Source organism: Leptosomus discolor, chromosome 7 (genome assembly GCF_034619465.1).
Source record: "Leptosomus discolor isolate bLepDis1 chromosome 7, bLepDis1.hap2, whole genome shotgun sequence".
Lineage (NCBI taxonomy): Eukaryota > Metazoa > Chordata > Aves > Leptosomiformes > Leptosomidae > Leptosomus > Leptosomus discolor.
Window position 1 is genome coordinate 12,699,640 of NC_141397.1, and position 22,908 is coordinate 12,722,547.

At 44.8% G+C, this 22,908-nt stretch overlaps 1 pseudogene; it reads right to left on the bottom strand.

Annotated features, from left to right (window-relative positions):
* Positions 1-4,241: 4,241 nt before the first annotated feature.
* LOC147415084 (ankyrin repeat domain-containing protein 26-like) lies at positions 4,242-22,455 on the bottom strand (annotated as a pseudogene).
* Between the last annotated feature and the right edge of the window lie 453 nt (positions 22,456-22,908).

Sequence of the window (22,908 nt, forward strand, 5' to 3'; positions counted from 1 at the left end):
CAAAACTGACTGAGATTAAAAATATGTATTACAAAACACAGACTTGACTCGAAAGATCCTGGAAGATGGCCAAGTATTTAAAAAAACTTTCCCCTAGGAATCAGGGGAGGATGTGGAATCGGAGGTGGATTCTGGTAAGCTGGAACACATCTAATACCCCCATTAGAGGAATTCTTTAGAGCAGAGACTCTCCTGAAGGACAGACAGGAAAAAATCTCCTGCTTCGAGGGACAGGAAAATATCTGTGGCTTCCTCAAGCTTTTGAGATTGGTTTTGAGATTTCCCCTTTTCCTGACAAAGAGGATCTGAACTTAATGGAAACACCAACTGCATGGTGATCACTAAAATCACCTAGAAAAGGGAGGAAGCAAAGTGAACTGCAAGTTCTTTTCTGGATGGCCATTTCCTACAAAAATACCTGGTTTTCTCCGGTCTTCAAGTCTGATTTTGAAGAAGTGTATTTCCTGGGTATGGACAAGGAAATCCACAGGGATTTGGTTTCCCTCTTCTTTCCCCCCCCCCCCCCCCCCCTTCTTTTTTAAAGCAGGCAATAAATTTGAACCTCCATTATAAGCTTAGTTTTTTCTAAAAAAACCTATTTCTCTTAAATGTTTGAGAAGCAGTGGACTACTCAGGATGGTTTTCAGCACTGGGGAAACTACTCCAACTACTACAATATTAGAAAACCTAAAAGAGATTTACATAGTACTACAAACAAGAATTTGAGATTACTTCCTTAGCTTACCCTTTCATCGGCAATTGAATCAATTTTGATCTCTCCTCAGACGAAAAGCTCTTTTTGTCTTTTTCTGCTAGAGAGTTTTCGGTCTCCATTTTCAAGCAGACATCCTCCCTCCCAGTAGGCTTTTGTTTCACTTGCTGATTAGTAACGTTGCCTGACGGTCTATTTAGTTTATCAAGATCTTCCTGTTTTGCTACCGCCTGCGTTTTGAAACATCTTTGTTCACTTTTTTCCTTCTCGACCTACAAAAAGAAAGTTAAGCGCCACACATTTCTCAGTATTCCTAGAAAAGAGAAACATCATATCGAAGATCAAATCATTCAGAGTTGACCTCTGAAATCACGTCATGAAAAAAATGAGGGAATTCATATAGAGAAGCATTTCCACCAAATCGCACTACCACATGTGAAGTCATTGGAAGAACTTTGAAACCCCTCATGATTAAAAAAGATAACAAAAACATAGCCTTTAGAAAGAAAACAACAGTGCATCTTAAAACATCAACAACAAAAAACCCAAAGAGTTCCAGATTGTCCGGACAGAGTTAGAAGAACTGTCCAATGTCAGCTGTAAAAGCACAGGAAGAAGCAAGTGGAACTGTGCTGCGCTACTGCTTCCTTAAGGGGAGGGGAGGGGAGGGGAGGGGAGGGGGGCGGGGGGAAGATCCCAAACCCACAAGCAGGGATGGTTTCACAGCAAGCGGGAATTCTAGTGAAGGGCAATGAAGACACACCATGCAGAAATCACAGCAAATGAACAGATTAGTCAAGACCCTGTGCAGAAGCCATTCTCATTCTTTGATTCAGAATCAGAATTGAAACCCCACTTTGTTAATTTGGTCGTCTCTCCTTTCGCATCACCCCATGCCCTTTGCTTAGTGATCCTGTCCATCAGTGCCCCACAGCACTGCTGTTTACTCTCTTCCTCTGTATGCAGTCTTCATTTAAAGCCTTGCTTGAGGTCTGCCCTCCCGTTGGCAAAAATAGCTTTGCCCTGCTTAGTGGCTGGTACCTCATCTCTCTCGAGGAGACGCTGGTCTGCAAACAGGGTGCCATGGCCACAGGACCCAAAACCCTGTTGCCAGCAGCAGTTCTGCAGCCAGTTCTTGACTTGTCCTCAGCAGCAGAATTGAGGAGAACACCACGTGGGTCCTCGTGCCCTTGACTACTGCTCCCAGAGCCGGAGCAGCTCTTGCCTCACCTGCTCCTGGTGTTTCCCTCAGCGCATGGTGACTACAGGGTAACGGCCCGCTCTGCCGCCGCATGGGGAGCGGGGGAGGGCCCTGTTACAGTCCAGAAGAGGTAAACTCTTACCGGGGCTGCTGATTTGAATACCCGCCGAGAGATTAAGGCACAAACGAGGCGATATATTGTCAACAAAACTACAAAGGTTTATTTAGAGAGACAGAGAGAGAGAGAGAGAGAGAGAGAGAGAGAGAGAGAGAGAGAGAGAGAGAGAGAGAGAGAGAGAGAGAGAGAGAAAGAGAAAGGAAGAGCATGCCGCAATAGTCCAGTCCAGTTCAGGCAGGCAGGCAGGTAGGTAGTAAGACAGTAAGCCAGTCAGTAAGCAAGTAAGCTAGTAAGTTCCTGAGAGGCTACCAAGGGTCCCTTTGGTACCATAGTCCCAGGCCAATCCAATGGTGATGTGCTGCGGTCAAGCGGCGAGATGTGATCCACCAGCGGCATGGCACGCTGCTTTCATGCGCCGATCACGAGCTGGCGGTCTGTGCAACCCTCATTACACAGCTTGCAAGCTGTAGTGCATAAGCCGAAGAAATTCATGCCTTTAGCTGTTAGCGCATAGTGACAAACAAATATTTCCAAGAAGCCATGTTGTCTAGCCCAAAGTCCTAACAACGTCCGTCCCAGAGGCAGCGGACAAAACAGGTCTTCTTCTACGAGGCTGCTTCTGGCCTTCAGAGAGTGCGCTGTCGCTATGGCGACTTGAGTCTCTACTTCCTCTCCAAAACCACCAAGGTACAGAGTTTGAGACAAACATAAAGTTCAGTGGTCCCAATTCTTACAGGCCCGCGGAGGCAAGGGGCATTAGCGGGGTGGTGGGTACCAAGGGGTGGCGGCGGACGCGCCCTTAAGGCCAGTTCCCGGCCTGCCCCCGCAGCGCTTGTCAGTGGCGTCGAAGGGTGAGCGATGTCGCCTTCCCACCTCAGGCGCCAGACTGCGGCGACGGGTCCGGGCAGGAGGCGCCCGGATGCGCGGCGGCGCGGCGACAGGCCTGGCGTGTGCCGGGGGGTCAGCGGGGCCGTGCGGCTGCCGAGCGCCCGCTCCTGGTTTTTCCCTCGGTGCATGGCCAGGGTGCCAGGGCGAGGCGCAGGTGGGGTCAGAGCCCAGCTGGGGCAGGCAGGGCCCGCGGGAGCTCTCAGTCGATGCCCACGGAGCGCTCCAAGCCTGCTGTGCTGGCACTCCATGAGGCTTCCCCAGCTCCTCTGTCTTGCCCTTCTTGGAGACGGGATGGATGTTTCCTGTTTTCCAGGCCGCAGGAGCCCCCTCCGACTGCCATGGCCTCTCTGAGATCATCAAGAGTGTCCCCACAGTGACACTGCAGATGGACTTTCAAGTGAAGGAATGGAATGGACTTCACTTTGCCCCTCACCCCATTGTAACTGCTGTCAACTCCTGATATGCCAGAGGCCAACACTGAAGTTCCGTTCTGCTGCTCCACCAGCCAGGAACTGTTCCCTCTCACTGACAACTGGCAGCACAGAGCAGGTTAGGAACCAACTGGAAAACAGGTCACGTCCGAGTCTGCCAGCACAAAGTAAGGGCCAAGACGTTCTGCGCCTGCTTTCTCTGTGGAGAGACACTACAAAGTACCAGAAGCTGAACTTCTTCTTGACCGCGCTCTGGTGCAGGCCAGAGAAATTTCTTGCCCCCTTTTGCCTTTGCTGGCTACAGATTGGTCAGCTTCCCATGGGATCAAAACCTGTGGGATTTGCCAGCATTTCAGGGCTACCAGAAGCTCACCCACTACCTTCCGCCTAGACCACAGGAAGGGTCTGGGACGTGATGAGTAGCAATACCTCAACTCTAGTCCTCAGTCTTAACATCATTGTGCTTCACGCCTCCCCAGAGGACAAGGCCACAGAGGCTTGCTGGCCATTTGCCCAGCCTCCAGGGCAGACTGAAGCTGCAGCCGGGAAGAGAGCTTAAGTGAGCAGAGAAGAGCTCTGGAGAGTTATATGGGCAGGGAAGGGGGTGGAAAGCAAAGTCAAGAAGGGGAACAATACAACGAAGAGATGTACTAGATTACGAAGTTTATTAAAAATCAAGTCGAAATGGAGTATCTGGAATTCAATGGTGTATTAGCTTCACAAAAATATATTCATAGAAAAAGGAACAGTGTCACAGCCACATTCATTGCTTTCCTCACCACCTGTTAACTCAAGTGCCTGAACGAGGGGGTAAAACCCCTACATTCTGTCCAGTCTTCCTTCATCTCAGTACAACCATTCTTACTTTTCCAGAATTGGGACTTTGTTCTGTATCTTCTGATCGCTAGTGACTTTTGCAGACAGGGGACGACAAGTGTGGATCTTCAATAACAACAGGTAACTCTCTGAAATAAGTAAAACCACTTGTTTTATTGACGCAATGTCCCACAACACTGGCTACCATCTGGGCTACAGCCACCATATCATCAGCTGCTAGCTGCAACAAAAAGATTGGCTATCCGATCACACCAGTTTTGGAAAGTACTGAGGAGACTGAGACGTGATCTGTTGACATTCCTTTTTTCCCCATAGGAAGTGCTTGATGTGCACCACACGTGTTGATGTAGGAAGTGCGAATGTCTAAAGCTGCAGCAACTTTTAATGCAGAAATCAACACGAATACCATGAGAGGCAATAGGCACAAACTGAAACACAGGAGTTCCACCTGAACATCAGGAAACACTTTTTTGTTGTGAGGGTGACGGAGCACGAGCATAGGTTGCCCATGGAGGCTGTGGAGTCTCCAACCTTGGAGATACTCAAAAGCCAACATGATCCGGGGCAACTGGCTCTAGCTGGTCCTCCTTGAGCAGGGGGGCTGGACGAGAGGACCTCCAGCGGTCCCTCCCAACCTCACCCATTCCGTGGTTCTGCCATACAAAACAAACATACCAACCCCCCACGTAACAACTGTCTTGGCACTACTATGCACTCACCGTAATTTTAAAGCATTTTGTTCAAATCATGTAATTTTTATTGAGAACATCACGGTACTCCTGTCTTGCCCTGAGAAGGGGATCCTGGTCAACATGGAAATTTTTTGAAGAACCATCAGCAGATACCATGGGAGAAGCTCCAGCAGATCCAGTTTCAAGTTCAGCAGTGGCTAGGGAGAAGAGAGACAAGATTCCTGATGTGACTTTTATGGTAGACAGGGTCAAATAAGTCACTGTAAAAACATGGGTAACTGGAGAGAAAGAGATTTAAAATCTTCCAAGGGAACGTATCGATGGAAGGGCCTGGCACAAAGGAAGAAACACATTTTCCCCACGTTTGCTTCTCAGTCAACAGTATTGCTAAAGCTAGTGACAGAAATTCCAGAGGCTACGCACTGAACATCTTCAGGGAAGCCACAAATGGCTCCTGCTTACACCAGAGCTAAATTTATCCCCCTGCAGACCTCGTCATCCTCAAGTATCTGTTTTCCTTAAATGTTCAAACCCGTGGTTTATTGGAACCAGTGATGACTGGAACACTACTCCTCAAAACCAGCTTCTGCATTCGCTGTGACAAACGTTACAAGAATCTGCCTGCGAAACCCCTTTGCACTGCAGTCAGGCCAGGACAAGTCTCCCAGCCTGGCCCTTTCTCCGAGGGGCGTCTTTGTAACTCGCCCTGGCAAAACCCGCTTCCCCCGCAAGAGAACACCTACCCAGCGAAAGCAAACCCACCTTCGCCACCTTTCTCCAGCCACCTTTTTCAGACAAGGTCCCCAAACCAAACATACTCTATGACTCCCAGCAGATGGGCAATTACGTTTCAGAATGCCCACGGGCACAACGCAATGGCTTTGTGTCCATTCAGACACACGGAAAGAGCTACGCAGCTGCAGCTGAACACTCCCGATACGATTAAAAGCGTACGGGAACAGAAAGGAAATGCTCTCAGGGGCTACCTGCTTTGAAATAGCAGCAGCCACGGCAAAGCGGTGACTCTGGAGGAACGGTTATCATGAAATAGGTGGAATTCCTCTTTGGACACCTGGCCTCCTATCAGAGAGCATATTTGATAGGCATATTCACCTCATGTTTGCCTAAGCACTGCTGATTGATCTTTTCCTGAAGAAAGCATATCTTTTGTCACTGATTATATTTGCCTTGCTTATTCAAAAAAGGCTGCAAGGTGTAAGCTACAAATACAAGCAACGAATAGGAGACATAGCAAAAATCAAGAACTAACAGCAGAGAGTGTGTGTATGGTATGGTTCAGTGCTGAATGCAATCGATGTACGTGGAAGGAGAAGTGATGGCTGAAGGCTACAGAAATCTTATCTCACGGCTTCTTTTATGTTTGATGTTTGTGCTTGAGGAGTAATTCTAGTGAAAGGTGACTTCACCTGAAGCCTGGTGTATTTGTGGGGGGGAAATGGGTTAATTTTCTTTGCACTTGGGTGTTTTTTCAGGCAACTGCGTAACGTTCTACACAATACTTTGGTAAGCAGGAAGTTTTCACATTCAAGTCTAAACTGGAAAGCCAGCAGAAACCCCCCTGTGCTTAGCACAGAAAGAAATTCAAGCCATTATTTTCAAGAGCTAGGAACAGTCATCTTTTTCCTTAAGCACACTCCTCACATAGTGGCACGTTACCCTGTTCAAGTTCTTTCGTGATTTTTTCATCCAGTTCCCTCCGAACCTAGAATTATACAGAAAATACACAGTTAAGATATTAAGTTACATTTTTGTAATATTAAACTTCTAAAACGGTCTTAAAACCCACACGTAACGTAATAAAAACTAAAAAAGTCATCCCAAATGAAGACATCTTGGTTTGGGGTTTGATCTTTGATGAAGAGAAACTCTTGGTCAGCCAGGCTGTAATGTTCTCATTGCTGAGCAGCATCAGCTATAGCAGAAAATGATCTGTAACTCACCAGCTGGATTATAAGTGGGCATTTAAAAAATACTCAGGAAGAAAGCCCAGGGGAGTTATTACAGTGAAGGTATGGCTAAAGTCTACCATCAAGTACACGAGCAGAACGTCAGCTCAAGGCTGAGATACGCATAAATGCCATGCACAGGGACAAATTCAGTTGAGGCTGGCTTCTGCAACTTCCTAAAAGAAGAGGTGCAACAGCAGCTGCCGCAGGACTGACACACACCATTGTAGAGAAAAAAAGCATGTGCCAATATTCTTCTTTTCTCCACCTTGAGATGGAAAATCGAAAGAGCTCCTACAGATCATGCCAAGATTTTTCTTTTTTGTTATCGCAAATACCATGACACACACACATAAAAATATAAAAATCACACACCATTTTTTCTCACAAACTTTGTACTGAGACAGGTTAGCCACAGCTACAGCTTCTACACAGCCAGTGCTGCGGGTTTTATTATGTAACCGAAATCAGCTTGGATCCCTAGAAAAGAGCACTTACTCCTTTCTTCCCTAGGGGGTGGTTATTGCCACCAATTAAGAAATTCTCACTCATGAGTCTGACTTGAAAGTCTTCGTAAGAAGACATCAGATCTTTTGAAGAGGCATAGTCCAAGCACTATATGCTGCTGTTTACATTTGACGACATTTGTGACTCCTACATTTTTTCCATCAAGTCTGTGACACAGAGAAGTGAATTTCAAAATAGATGCCACACAGCTTCCAGGCCTATGATGGCCATGAAGATGCTGAAGGCCTTGGACCACGCGAGCTAGGTGGAGAGGCTGAGAGCGCTGCAACTGTTTCTTTACTGGAGTAGAAAAAGCTCGGGGGGACCTTATCTATGTGAATAAATACTTGGTGGGGGCTGTAAAGAAGACGGAGCCAGACTCTTCTCAGTGGCGCCAAGTAAAAGCACAAGAGGAATGGACACAAACCAAAATAAAGGAAATTTCATTTTAACATTAGGATTTTTTTAACTTTTTTTTTTTTTTTTTTTTTTTAAATTGTAGACATGGTCAAGCACTGGAACAAGTTGCCCAGAAAAGGTTGTGGAGTGTCCATCCCTGGAGATATACAAAAACTGGCTGGACATAACCCTGAGCAACCGGCTATGACTGACCCTGCTTTGAGCAGGGGTGGTGTTGGACTAGATGATCTTCACAGGCCCCTTCCACTCTCACCCATTCTGTGATTCTCTGGTTTTAGTACTGAATCCCTGGGGGAATAAGTGTTTATCCTATGAAATGAGCAGGCTCACCAAGCAACACAGCAACAAACAAGGGAACTGAAACACTGTGCAATGTACTCAACAGGCCATAGAGAGCAAGAGCCTCAGGAAGGGAAGCCCTCTACGTGCCCTCACAAGACGAGCAGTAACAGGCAGTAACTCCAAGGGCCAAAGAAGTCGGGCCGTAAAGCAGCAAGTGGAGAGAAAGGCCCTTTCCCCAGGACTACAGGGACAGCTGCAACCAAATTCACCAGCTCCTCCAGGAGAACCACCACCCAATCGTGGCGGTATTTCGTTGGAATAGTCTGTGCCTTCTGCTTGGATGGAGGGAAAGCAGGCATGCTGAGATTGCCAGCTTTTTCTTAAGAGAACCTCGTAGAAATGGTTCAAAATGGGTAAGTTCCCTGAGGATTTAGCAACAGTTTCACTCACCCTCATTCAAGGAAGAAACCTTTGAATTTAATACTCTACTAGAATTAGAAGCTAATCCTGAGAAGACAAACTGTGTGTAGCAAGAGGGAATTATCCTCAGCTCCTCTGTTAACAACAAACTAAGAGTCTCTGTAGGTTGTAAACAAAATGAGAGAGAACTTTAGGGGACTAAGTTCTACAGATAGAACTGCACTAGGAAGGAGAAATACGGGTATATAAGAAAGCCCTCAAACTAAAAAAGAAAACCCAATATCTGACATCAATGCTTGGAGACTGGGGAAGTGTCATACATAATGGTTCTTCAGTTTCCTTGAGAGTCTGCGCAAGGCTGATGGGTATTTTTTGGTTCTGTTTCTTTGAACCCTCAAAGTGAAGCCTCACAAAACAGTACCCAAACCTAAAAGCATTCCCCAGCATCACAATCCATCACGAAATGTAAGACAAATGCTCTGAAAAGAAACTTTGAGTGCGGCTGAAGTTAGGACGCTGAGTGAGAACAGTATCACTGCTCTTGGATCTCATGCACACTTTTCTTGGAATCAGCGCCGATGTTTTTCACACGCAGATTTGGGAACCATTTTTCACAAAACGTGGAAGCAGCCTCTATAATGACTTGAACTAGATATACCTCTGCATATATTAGCAACTGGATAAAAACAACGGGCTATGAAATAGCCTTTTAAAATATTTCCTTTCTGTAACATACGTAAGGGAAGCCAGTAAACCAGGAAAGGTATCTTGATATTGACAAAACTTTGAGATGCCCAGAGGGTTCCAATTCTGGAAAATTAAAATGGAAAGGACTACCTGAAGAATGTTGCTGTAAATCAGCTAAGAAGCACCGAGTACTCCCGCTTTCTTTCCCTTCACTGTGGTTCTTTTTCACGTTTCTTCTTCAAAATGGCACAACTGTTAACCCTTTTGTTTTAAACTCGGGCAGCTTTTTTCCTAGAAGTGGGTTGGTTTCCTCCTTTGCCTTTTTCTTCTTTTAACATCTTACTCCCATCTCTCTGTTCTTTCTTTTCCTCTCTTGTTGCCTGCTCCCTGCCCTTTCTGTGCCCTTGTCCCGGCCCTCTCCTTATTTCACTTTTGCAGTGGGTCCCTGAATTTTGCCTCTTTTCTACTGCTTGCCTGCAGAAGAGCCCCTGCAGATAGTACAGTACTAATTGCCTCCCGAGTTCTTTCTGTAAGGTCCACCCCTCTGACCTGAAAAAGCACATTCACAGGGACACAGAAAAGTTCATCTCTGTCACTGCTGCTGCTACGCGTCACCTACACTGCTTTGTCCCTTTTGGTTTTGTTGGTTTGGTTTTCTCTTAAACCAGGTGCAGTACGTAGACACGTGGTTTACATGGGATCTTTCCAATGTGGGGGGGACCACTGAACTGAGACGGACTTGCGAGTAAGCAAATACATCTCACCTTCTCGCATTCAACAACAGAATACACGAGGGATGAGAATGCTGACTGAACAGAGAAGCGTGTCCACGCCGCAGTCCTATGCTAGGTGGGAATTTGATTACAGCTATTGACATCTGGTTTCCAAATCTTATGATATAATGTTAAAACGTTCACCATTCTGTGAGGGATGTGCCACCACGCTGACGGCTAATTACAGTGCATACTTTGACCAGATGTATTGCAGAGGTTGCAGCATTGCTGCAAAATTAGACAGCTGTGAAGACTTCCTGAGGACTAGTTAACTTTACCTTTTCATGTAATAACACACAGCAGGAACGACAAAAACAAATGCCTCCTACGCATAGTATATGGCCTGCACTGAAGTCTAAAGTGAGAAGTTACGTGATCCTGTTCATATCGTCCCGTTTTTGAAGCATCCCTTTGTTGGTATTAATGTACTAAAACAAGTTCCAGCGAAGAAGCTGCTAGAGGGAGGATCAGCGAAGAAGGAAAAGGTGTCTCGAACCAAAATGTCTGATGGGATTTCGCACTCATCATAAAGTCAAGCATTTTAAAGAAGTCCTAGATACGATACATTAAATTTTAATGAAGAGATTAGCTGGGAACTTCCTATGCCACAGTATTCTTAATCACAGTTTCTCTTGTAAAAGAGCGTAATTACACAGTTCATTATTTAGATGTCAGCATTTTTTAGTCTTTGAGCACTCCTGGAAATTTGTACAACCCTGAGGACCAAAAGTCTTCACCCCTACCACATGCAGTTGTGTACTCTTTCGGCATATTAGACTGTATGGTTTGGAACTACGCATGGATTTGAACTTCAGGCTAAAAAGCATAACCCTGCTTATGGATACTCTAGAGTATTTCCAAATGCTTACCTTAGCCACGTAGGCTTCAACGCTGTTTTTTGATGACAATGCATTCCCGGTAGAGCTTAGGAAGCTTCCTCCTAGATTGAGACTTCTGTTCAGCGCCAAATTGTTGCCAAGATGTCCCAGTTCAGCTGAATACAGAACTGGACTTGCAGCCGCACCTCCACTGACGACGCTGCTTGCAATTACGGATTTGCTTCTGTGGTGCTCCTGAAGGAGCTGAGCGTGCACTTCTGCTAGTCTCTCATTAGCTCTGAAACATTCAGAAGCAGAGAAAGAATTATCTTCAGTAGTAATGCTGTCACAACGTGAATCTCCAGGTCTTTGACTATTATTCAACTTCTGAAAGTGGAAGGGATGATGAGCATCCAAAAGAAGAACATCGCTTGACCTGAGGTTTTTTGGAGAGCCTGTTTCTAAGAAGTCACAGTACCTGCAAGGAGCAGCAAGAGTTACCCACACTTAGGACTTCTCAGCGTTAGGGCTGTTGTGGATGCAATGTGTTTACATAGCTTCTTCTGAAGGCTGTGTCACCTGCGTAAGAACTCTGGGCCACCCTCCCTTTCCCACAGAAAGCTCAAACCTCAGACACACTGCTAAAATGGAAGCCAAAAGAGATTTGGTTTTTTATGTCACAGAATCAAAGACTGTTCTCTGAAGGACCTATCCTTATTCCAGCAGAACAGGACGTGAAATTTATCGTTTCTGCCACAGACAGAATAAGAGGAGGAGATTATTAGAGATGGGCAAAAAGGCTGCCTGTTAAAACACCATCAACTTAAACAACACCCTGTTAATGCCATGATCAGTGGTATTACTGCTGGAGCAGTAAAGAGAAACAAAGACAGTTCTAATGAAGCAGAAGGGTCTTAAGGTACTTTCCTCACAAATATGCCATTTTATGCTGACATACGTCATGCTGACCAGATGTAGAAGAGGGATTTTAGGAGGAAAATGCATGAGTAAGAAGTAAATATATTATTACAGCTGCAAAAAAGAAAAAGCATGGACTTACCTTTCCAGTTTATTTGCTAGGCAGCTCCTCGTTTTTACTTCCTCCAGTTACAGCTCTTTGTACTTTTCCACTTCTGCCTGTGTCGATTCTCTTTTAAAAACACTGTCTTGTTGTGTATTTTTTATCCTGTCCAGTTCACATTCGAGGTCTCTAATTCTCTCTTTCAGCTGGTTTCCCAGCAATTCGTGATGACTGGCTCTGATTTGTTCTAACCTGTCCTGGGAGGCTGCCTGCACCTGAAGCAGATAATGCACTTCCAGTCACCGCAAAGAAACAGAGAACTCCCCCAGCCAGTCAACTGCACGTACCTAATTTCAAGGACCTGCCTTTACTCAGTGAGGCAACTGTGCCTCCTCACCATCATCAGCAATGAAAAATAAAATACTAAAAAAATAACCAAGTGTGTAATGGAGACTACAAACACAAGTGAGAAATCCACTTACCTGCAAAAATAGATTGACTTCTTGTAGTTTTTGTCTTATTTCTTGGCCAGCTCGTTCTTCCATCTCTCTTTTATATTGTTCTAACTGGCTGCGATCCACCATGTTAGTCTCCAGATGATGTCTGAGGTTAGCCACCTCTTCTTTCAGCTGGCATTTGCTCTTCTCCAGTTTTTCCTGTTTCCCATGCATGGTGGACAACTGTTCTCGCAAATCCTGATTTTGTGCTTCTACCTGCTTGCGCTTTTTACACTCTGTCTCCAGTTGCTGGGAAAGTTCACCAACCTGTAGACAGCAAAAAAAAGAAAAAGGAACTCAGAGGGATTTAGTATTAGTCAGTTCTGTGAAAATCCATAAAGGGGTTGGCCATGGAGACTGTATTTGTTGTCTGCTGACTCAGAATTAAAACCAATAGATCCCAATGGTCAACCTCAGCTCCATCTTCCTCTTCCCCACTCCAGAAACATAGCTTTTCTATACTTACTGAACATAAAACATGATGTCCTGTCTTTTATTAAAAGAAAAAAAAAATAGTGGAGGAAACTAGCGTAGTAAACACTTGAAAGAGTCTCTAACAGAAAGTAGAAACTTTACACTTATTTGAAACTGCCTAAATGTAATGCACTTCCCTGAGATTCGAAATAACTGTTCCAACAGAAACACAAAAACACTACCAACTTTTGGACTGAAAATGAGCCGCCGCAAAGGCAGTCGACCCATTCTGCAATACCTTCTAAAAACAAACGTAGCTCTGAAACGTGGCTGCTTTAGCAACAAATCCGAGTAACGAGCGGAGAAGCAGATAAAAGGTTACATGCTGCTAAAACAGCCAGAGCCCCCTCAAAAGCACTTCTGGGAAGTCTGCTGCTGGGTCCCAATGACAAGGGAAAGACAGGCTGTGACAGCTACTAGTGAGCAATAAATTGCAGATTTTTTTTCTGCATCACCTCAACGCATCGTGCCCTGGGAAGCAACGACACCGTTTGGAAAAGCAAAACCTGAACTGCCTCCTGGTGAACTCGTGCCTAAGACAGGGCTCAAGGGGTGCTCTTGGGCAGAGCCAACTTCCTCCAGTTGTTCGAGTTACGGTGGCGTTACTTCCCTCTCTTCCAGAGAAGGAACTCATCTGTCAGACGTCGAAGATGCTGCCACAGCCTCCAGCTGCAGCCAGGCCTGTGGCGGGCCTCAATGCTCTCAGCCCCGGCCCTCCCCCATGGGTGTGATGTCGTGGTAGGACTGCAGGCCTGCCCGGCCCCATGGACGGGCCTGGCGATCCGCACTCTTGGCGGACCCCGCTGACTGTCACCAGACCTGTTCTGCTCTTCTTGGTGAGGGCATGTGGGACTGCTCCCTGGCCCGCCAGGTCACGGACCCTGCCAGCCTTGCTGTGATGCTTGGCTCGCCCTTCCTCTACAGAACAGCTTACCCTTGATGTGCCCTTGCAGATACGGCTTTGCTCAAAACGTTTTCATCTTTACCCATGATGGTAACTACGTCGCTATTAGGTACAGTCATCTACTACCGTAACAGTAGAAGGAGCATCAAGAAAAGTCAATGAATTCCAAAATACAGCCATGAAAAAAAATAAAATCTACATGAAAAGCAGTATAGGGAAAGAATAACACAGGTTTCAAAAGAAGAAACACCACCACCAAAAAACCCCAAACAAACCAGTGCTCACCTTTGTTCTCAATCTATCAACTTCATTGACCGTTTCAGAATACCTGTTCTTCAGTTCTCCCTGCAAATTAAGCTGGGACTCTCTCTCCTCATACACTCTTACTTTCTTCATAGCTCTGTTCAGAAGCCTCTTCATCCTGCACAGTAAATTAGTCAAGAAAACCATGAGGCAAAGGAACAACGGGCCTTTTTCACAGACTCTCATGGAAAGAGCACAGACATGGCTGGCTTTGTCTTTAATGTGCTTGATAGACCAGGATTTACTGAGAAAAACCAGCACTCCCGTGCCACAAATCCCTCGGAGAGTGCAACTTTCACCTCAAAAGAGGAATAAGAGGCAGACTTCCCTTCCAGGAAAACCAGAGGGCAATTTGCATTTGCAGTTCTTTTGGCAGCTCTTGGAAACTACAGGCACGTGTACAGAAGCATCTTGCAAGAACTAAGAGGTGGCTTGAATTCACTCACAAACAGTTACGTACACCTATTTTTACACCAAAGTTCAGGCAAGCTTGACTTCTACTCAGGGATACCTGTGCACCATGCTAAACAGCCCTACCTCTTACAGTCGTTCTGCAGTTCGATGTTTCTTTTCATTTCTTGGTCCAGATGCAGTTCCACTGTGCATTTCAACTCTTCCAGCTTCTTCACTTTCTTTCTTTCACTCTCACACTTTCAAAATAGAAAAGACACATGACACCCCCCATAGGAACAGTTTCTACGTGCAGTATGTGCATCTGGTGTTCTCCACAGAGCAGCTGCAGCACATCTCTGTCTGTTTGCCAAGTTCCACAGAACAGCAAGGGACAGAATTCCTGGCAGATTTCCCATCAAACAGGCCAGTACCTAACAACAGATGCCCCCACTAAAGCAAAGGCCACCCTCTTCTAATGCTTCAAGGCAAAAAGGTGGAAAAGAGGCTGGACAACACTTTCAGCAGTTCCTCAGCTCATAGCAGGGGTTACGTAGGTACACACAGCATGGGAAAGCCCAAGTCCATCTAAAGCTTTCGTGGGATCTTCAACGACCAGCAGGCAGGGGCTTGTGGGGGAATTTGATCTTTTGGAATTCTTTAATGGTTTACTCCCCTCTGCCATTACCTCCATCTCTTCTTTGTGGGTACGTACTTATTCACATGTTGTTACTCCTCTGGGTGTTTTCTCGGCCAAACCAGAGCAGAGCTGGCAGCAAGGAAAGAACTGGTGGACTGCAGCATTGCTCCATGTGCTTAACTGATAGCAAACCACACTGGGAGCCCCGCCCAACAGAACCACTCCAGAACTTACACAAAGAGACCCAGCTAGCTTTTACTCGCTTCCTGGATGACCCCCAAAGGACAAGATACTCGGCGCCTGAACAGCAGGGGTAACAGAAAAAGCTGAGGATGCAAGAACCCCACAAAAAGGTGGACACGGTTCTCCTGGGTATTGGCTTGGTGTCTGGAGAATGTTGTGGGCTCACCCCTTCCAAGAGTTCATCCGTTTCCTTGTCAAGCTGAGCAACACGCTCTTGCAGGTAAGATCTTGACTTCAACTGCTCTTCCCACGTGCTGTGCGAGTCCTTTGGTGTCAGAGCCAGCACATTCTGCTTTTGCATCTGTGAAAGCAACAGTGGCAAAAGAAAAAATTGAGGTGACCGGAAAGACAACGCTGCAAGTGACAGCAGTAACTGAAATGGAAACAGGCCTAATCTCGCCTCACCCATGCAAGATCTAGGGTTAAGGTTAAGGCGGAGTGTAAAACACACCTTGGGAAACACAACCAAGAAGAGCAATTGAAGCTACTGGAAAGAAAGAACACTCTACAGTGCCAAGGTGAGGTTACAGCTTTGGGGGCTAAGACGACATGCACACGCACACACAAAATCACCCTGCAACTTTCTTCCAAAGGTGCTCCGGCGTTCCTAATGATATGTACTGCATAATAAAAATCACTCCTCTAGCGCCCACCGCAGAAACTGCCCTCCCCTCACTGCTTCTGTACCAGCTCTACATCTCCTGAGAGCAAGAAAATGTTTTCAAATTGGCAATGCTCTTTATGTTTCTATCCAAAGGGACAAAGGTTTGCCTAATAGATGCACTTGAGTGGAACAGAACTTGCTGATTCAGTTCAAGTATAAAGAATGCAAGATGACTCGCCGCTTTTAGTGGCATTCTTTAAAAAAAAAAAAAGAAGAAAAAAAAAAAGAAGAAAAAAAAAAGGACGTCTACTGATCTACAGAAAGTTGTTGCCCTTACAGAGTAGATGAAACGCTGGGTCTTACAATGGAAGCCAACATGGTGTCAAGGGCAAACTGTGACAAAACTGCAAAGGTAACATGAATCTCCCAAGTCCAGTCTCCTCTCTCGGCTTTCAATCACAGATCTCCCTGCTGCCCACAACATCCATCCTCTCCACCATCTGCCGTGGTTTAACCCTAGGAGGCAGCGGAGCACCACAGAGCCAGTTGCTCACTCCCCGCAGTGGGATGGGGAAGAGAATTCTTCTGACAAATCGCGCTGATGAACACGAGTATCTTTCACACCACACCACAGATAAAAAACACAGCAGCGGGGGAAGAAGGAAATTTACAGCCTTTTTCCTTGAAGGTGGCCTTGCCCTAAAACCAGAAGGGTATGTGTCAGCTGAACTGTGCCTACACAGTCCACCTGAGCTTTTCATCAATTACCTGCACACGAAAAATTCAATGTCTAGGACAGTCATTCACAGAAGCCATTTGTATACCTGCTGCTGGTGGTGGTCCTCTGCAGCTGCCCATCTTGTCCCTAAGCCAGTTATCAAGTCTTCCAGGCGGTTATGAACCTACAGAAGCATAAAAAGAAGCAAGAAGACACTCTCTGACTTTCCAGACTGAAGTTTACACCTCATTACCAAAAATACATATTACATACGCCTCGTCACCTCTATTCCTATAGTATTTTACACCCTGCACCAATGATCAAAATGGCCTCAGTTTGATAACCCTGTGAAATTGTTAGCAATCACCACCTCTGCTGTTTACTTCAGGGAGAGAGAACACCACAGGGGATACAAAGAATCTTCAATGAAAACAGGCAGGAGTAGCTTTTGCCATCCGCAGTACATTTGAAAACCATGCCCTTTTAACCACAGGAAAAGGACCAGCATCATGACTGCCTTCCCTCTTCTCTTGTCAAGATCAGCACATCAAAAAGTTCAACTTTCACATGTAGTTATTTTCACAATCTCTTTAGCACTAATTAAAAAACTACAGTGGTACAAGAACCCTAGTTCACCGGTTTCAATACAAAAATACTTTGCTTCATACAGGCCACAGATGAAAGCACCTTATCTGAGCTAAAATTAACCACTGGGTAGGGGCAGTGTGAAATTCCAGGGCTCGCACCGAGTTCTGGAAGTGCTATCACAGGCGCTCCTCTTCACTGGTTCATAAAAGCACACACACACCAAGTGGCCAAAGGAAAAGCAATCCTGCACAGCAGCAGCTCTGGGGACTATCACTTTTGTTCCAAGTCTGATGATGCCAGCCAGGGCTCCACCACACAGTGCTTGGCATCAATATCTCCTGTGGAATTTCCATGAGTTAACTCGGATGAATATCTTTAATGATACACATTGCAACAAGTGTCTGAAGCAGCACCTGATGTCACAACTGGTCTAAAGCAGCCAATAGTCACACCAGCGTATCAGAGTCAAATCCTCACCTTCTAGAGCATTAAGTAGGACTTGCTAAAGTAGCATGGGAAAACTCTCAACACCAGAAAGCTGGGGAATGGACCAGGCTGCTTTCCGAGCAGCCTCTATTCAGCAGAACGTAGGAACTGAGCTCCCCCAGGCTCTCCAGGAAAACCCCATCTTAACATTTCCCCACAGATACCGGCAACTAGGCTCAGGAGCTCACAAAAAGGCAAGTTTATGAGCAGCTTACTGAGGCAGAGGCTTGCAGGTCTCTCTGAAGGGCTTCGATCCTACTGCTTTGTTGCTGGACTGTAGCTTCCAGTCTGGCATTTTCAATGTCAAGGCTTAAAAAGAAATACAGCTCTTATTACCACCAGAGCACCAATTCTGAAAGAACAGCGTGAAATAACACGATCTAAATTTAGTGGGAATGGTGGTATTAGGTCAACGGTTGGACTTGATGACCTCAGAGGTCTATTCCAACCTTACGATTCTACGATTCTAAACCAAAAGTATCTTTCAAAACCGTGTATCAACATGCTGTGATGCAACAAGGCTATCCTGCTGTTTCCACACAATCCCAGAAAACGACATAGAGACTTTGCTTCACTGTGTTACTCTCTTACCGTTGCACATGTTCTTCCAGCTGTTTAATAGTAGTATTATTTGCAGAAAACGCCACCTGGAGGTCCTGCAGTTTCAGGGAAGAAGCTCTTTCTTCTCTTTCCTTATTAGCCGAGTCAGTCTTCAAGTCCCGAACATAATGCTCAGACTGAAGACGCTGCTCTTCCAACTCCTGCAGCTGTAAAATCACAGTAAGAATCCACATCAGTCAGGTGAGCTTTTCTATAGAGGAGTCAACTGCTGCTGAAGCATTCAAGCACCGCAAATATCTGCACATACCCTCTACCCAAAGAACTAATCATTTCAAGGACATTCCAACCCCACTTCTACTAGCAAACGAACCCAAACTATGTACTTCATCATCTTTTATACTGGCCTCTCCCATCCCTCTGCTGATTTCCTACAGGACACTTCTAAGCAGTGACACTGCCCCTCCTAGCCTTCTGGTGACTTGTGACACTGTTTTCTACCCACTTGTTTTCTCATTCATGAAAACATGAACGAAAAAAGTTCATCCTTGTCCTAAAATCACTTCACAGCTCCCTCATAATGGGATTAAAGATGATGCTGTTTCAGAACTCAGAGGCCCCTGACTTCAGTTTTTGCAAGGACACTGCAAAAGGCAGTTCCCGCCTCAGAAAAGAGCTTACAGTGCACTTGCAAGATGGACACTTAAGGATGCCAAACAACAGCAGGGCCAAAGAAGGGGGAAAAGAAAGGGGTGGTGTGTGTGTGTATATATATATATATATATATATATGCGTGCACAGAGCACGTTACAGAAGCACTCAGAATGGACAACATGGTACCTGGGGGAGTGGGAGGGATGTGGAGGCAGCATAAAAAAGCTCAAATGCAGCAGTCCAGTATTTCTACTGTTCTTCAGAAATCAGAGAACCTACTTGGCCAAACCAAATCCCAGAAGCTATAGAAAGACCAGTTTTATTTACAAAGCACCTTCGGAAATACAAACCTTTGTCCAAGTAAGGACATAGTGTCCTCACATCAAGGACATGGACACCAAGTTTCTAAAACAGTGAGATTCACTCACCCATCATTAAATCTATCCTGGTGAGGTTTTTTCCGACGATTTTACGAAAACGTTCACTCCCACTTTCAACAGCCACGCTTAGATTTCTTTCTACAGTTACAAACATTATGTACCTTAGTTTTAACCTTTTCCAATTCCTTTTGCAAGCGCAGCTTTTCTTCCTCCAGGTCACTGCGGTAGCGCGTGGTAACTTTAAGCGAGGCTTCTGACACAGATTGCTTTTGAAGAGCATTGGCAAGCTCCTGCTGCAGCTGTCTGACCATGCCCTAATGAAACCGTTAAATGCACATGAAAAAAAGCTGTAAGAACAAGAACGATGCCTTTACTTTAACCTACTTGGTTATACAATTAGCCTTGTCATTGGATTGAACTCAAAGGTATGAAATTTTGCCTGCCACCAGCAGGCATCTGCACAGACAATGACTTTCACTTTCTCAGCTGAGCAGCTCCAAACTATCAACAGCTCTTCATGAAGACTTTTGTTTCCTAATAAATCAAAAAGGCTCGAGTATTATTCTTTTCAGAACAATACACAAGCACACACCGCAGTCATGTATTTTTTTCTACCCAAACCCAAAGCAATCTGTTGCGATGTAAGAGCCATAGTTTGACTGCAGCTATTGGCAAGTGAAGAATAAGGTGCTTATCTGACACATGCAGGTATTTACCTCACTCAAAGAGTCTGGATTTGCTATGAAGCAGGAAATGTAATTTTATATCACTATTCAATTCCAGTCATCAAGGGAGACAAACCTTCTACCCGTGTCTAAATACTTATTTGCCAGAAAGTAAAGGAAGAGCAGAGAAAATGCATAAGGCAACTCTTAAATCATTGCTCTACCTGGAACTGGTAGAGAACTTGATCATTAGAAGAAGAGAAAGCTTAGGTCAGTGTCTGAAATGATCTTCACGAGGAACAGGCAGGCCCCTTAGACCCCCAAAACACATACATAAATTAACACCTGCACACTACTAATACCCTTCGGTTTTGATAGCAACTTATGGAGAAGCGATGGTTTTTTTCTCCGTAGGAGCTTAGAAACCATCCCCCGTCACTTCACTTGCCTGCATCTTCATTTCTCAGCCCTTGCATATTGGATGGTTCTTCCTTTTATACCACTCTTATTTGTGTCATCAGTGCAATACATACGTAAAACCCATGAAATACAAAAACCATTCTAAAGGGCATAAAATGGACTAAGGAAAAGAGATGAAAGAAGCTCTACAGAAGAATCACCTTTCTCGATCAAAGCTTAGACTTGGATATCTTTTCTCTGTTCTTTGCTCAGGTCTGAGCAGTAGCACCCTTTTTGCCAAAACCTTCCACAAAGCCAAGACAAACACAACAAACCAGAAGAAATCAGCATTCCTTGGTTCCACGCATATAACCTATACCTGGTACGTTTCAAACAGAAAATAATTTCCAGAACAGAAAGAACAATTTAAAGGTTTTCAAAGTGGATACGCTACCTCGCTTTCTACTTTGTCCATCTCATATTTAAAGACTTGTTCTCTCAAATCAGTACACTTGGCATTTAATTCCTTGTTTCTCTCTTCCACTAGGCAAACTTGCTTTTCAGTATCAGCTCTGAGTTCGTTGAACATATCATTAAACCGGTCCTGCACATCGCGCACTGCTTTCTCTTTGATGATCCCCTGGTTCTGCACATCTTCCAGTTGCTGACGAAGCAAAAGGTTTTCGCTCTGGAGCTGGGCCAATCGCTCCTGCATGGATTCCTGCTTTAGTACAAATTTGCTTACTTGATCTTTCTCAAGTTGTGGAGCGTGATCACGTTGCTTTGCCTGAGCCTGGGCTTGACTTAATTCCTTTTGTGTCATTTCTAAGAGCAATGTTTTTTCCCTGAGTGTTTGTTTTAACTGGAGAAGCTCGTTTTCTAGACTATTAGCTTTGCTTTCAGCTTTACTCAGCTGCTGAGACAAGCTCTTGTTGGTTTCTTGCACATCAGAGAGGTCGTGATGGAGCTTGTCTTGCAAGCGAAGCCATTCATCACGTTCTCTCTGAAACGTTCGTTCAACGTCAGTTTTCGATGACTGGTGACGTTCAAGTTCTTGCACAGCAATGTTCAGGCGGGAACGAAATGATTCCATTTCTGTCTCTAGTATGTCTTTGCTTTCTTTCATCTCCTCAAGTTTGGAAGCCAGCACCGCAGATTCCGTCTTTAGTAAGTTCAGCTGTCCGTTGTACTGAAAAACTGTTTGTGTTAAGGCTTCCTCTTTCAGTTTAAGTTCCTTTTTGAGATCTTCAATTTTTTCTTTCAAGGCCTCATTTTCCTCTAAATATTCTCCTTCTTCCTCCTGGTGCCTAAGTCTTACTTGATCAAGTTCTAGCCTTAGCATAGCAATCTCATCTTGTAGTAACTGGTTTTTGTGCAACAGGTCCTTTTCTCTCTCAGTGTTGGATTCCTGAATGACAGGGGACAGGAATAAATAGCCAGTTGGGAAATGAATCTACAAAACCACTTCAGCATCAAACTGTGTTTTAACATTTCTCTCACTGAAGCGTGGCTTCAAAGAGGAGAGTGAAATTTCAGGTAATACATAAGCTACTGTATGAACCCGTGCACGTGTACAATGTACACACACAGCGCAAGTGTAACATACCCTTACAAAGCAAACGAACATCCCACAGACACAACGCCTTTTTATTTTTGTTTAAGCCAGCAACCAAATAATGAAACTATTTAAAATATCTCAAGTATAAAGCTTTGAAAATAACTGTGTTTTAGCGTATGTGCATGCTTTAAAACATTCCCTTGGAGGTTAATTTAGCCCTGTTACAACTCTGGTAAGAAACAGGGCTAAAAAAGGGTATTTTCCTTCTCGTGCCATCTTTCATCTTCTATCAGTTGTCAAGTATCTTCTTAACACGGATCCTTTCTCTAAGCTGTACAACTTCATCATCCCTGGAATGCAGTAGCCTTGGCATGATCTGGCAAAGAAAAAAACCCACCTGACCACCAAAAACCCCAGCCCACTGGTGAACCAACTGTTCTCAACTACCCTCAAAATTTGGCAATAGTTATCCAATGCTTCTTCCATGAACAAAGTACCTCCTTCCTTAGGCATACTGGAATACGATGCCATTGAAAAGAATCAGCCAGTAAGAATACAAGCCTTTAACTCACTATTTAATGTACCTGTTGCAGGAGCTTTCTCAGTGTTAACCACTCCATCGCTAAATCCCCTGAGCGTAACTCAAGTTGCTGTTTCTCCTTTATCTCTTTACAATATGCATCTTCTTTCCTTCTTAGTTTTTCTCTCGTTTTTCTCTTAGTTTTTCTCTTTTCCTCTTCCCGCTTCAAAGTAAATCTAGGATTTAACAGAATATTTGAGAAAGCACCGATATAAAAATTAGATATTCCACATTATGAATTTGCTGAGTTCATATTTTTACTGTAATTTTTACTTTTTAAAGAATTCTAACTTCATTCCATTAACCATGGTATCATTTGCACAAGACAGGGCAATAAACCGCTGAGTGATTGCTTGAATTTGCGCACAGTTATGTACACCTATTGTTACGTTAAAGTTCAAGACAGCTTGACTTCTCCTCAGAGATACCTCTTCACCATGCTAAAAAGCCCTACCTCTCACAGTCTTTCTGCAGCTCGGAGCTTGTTCTCAGT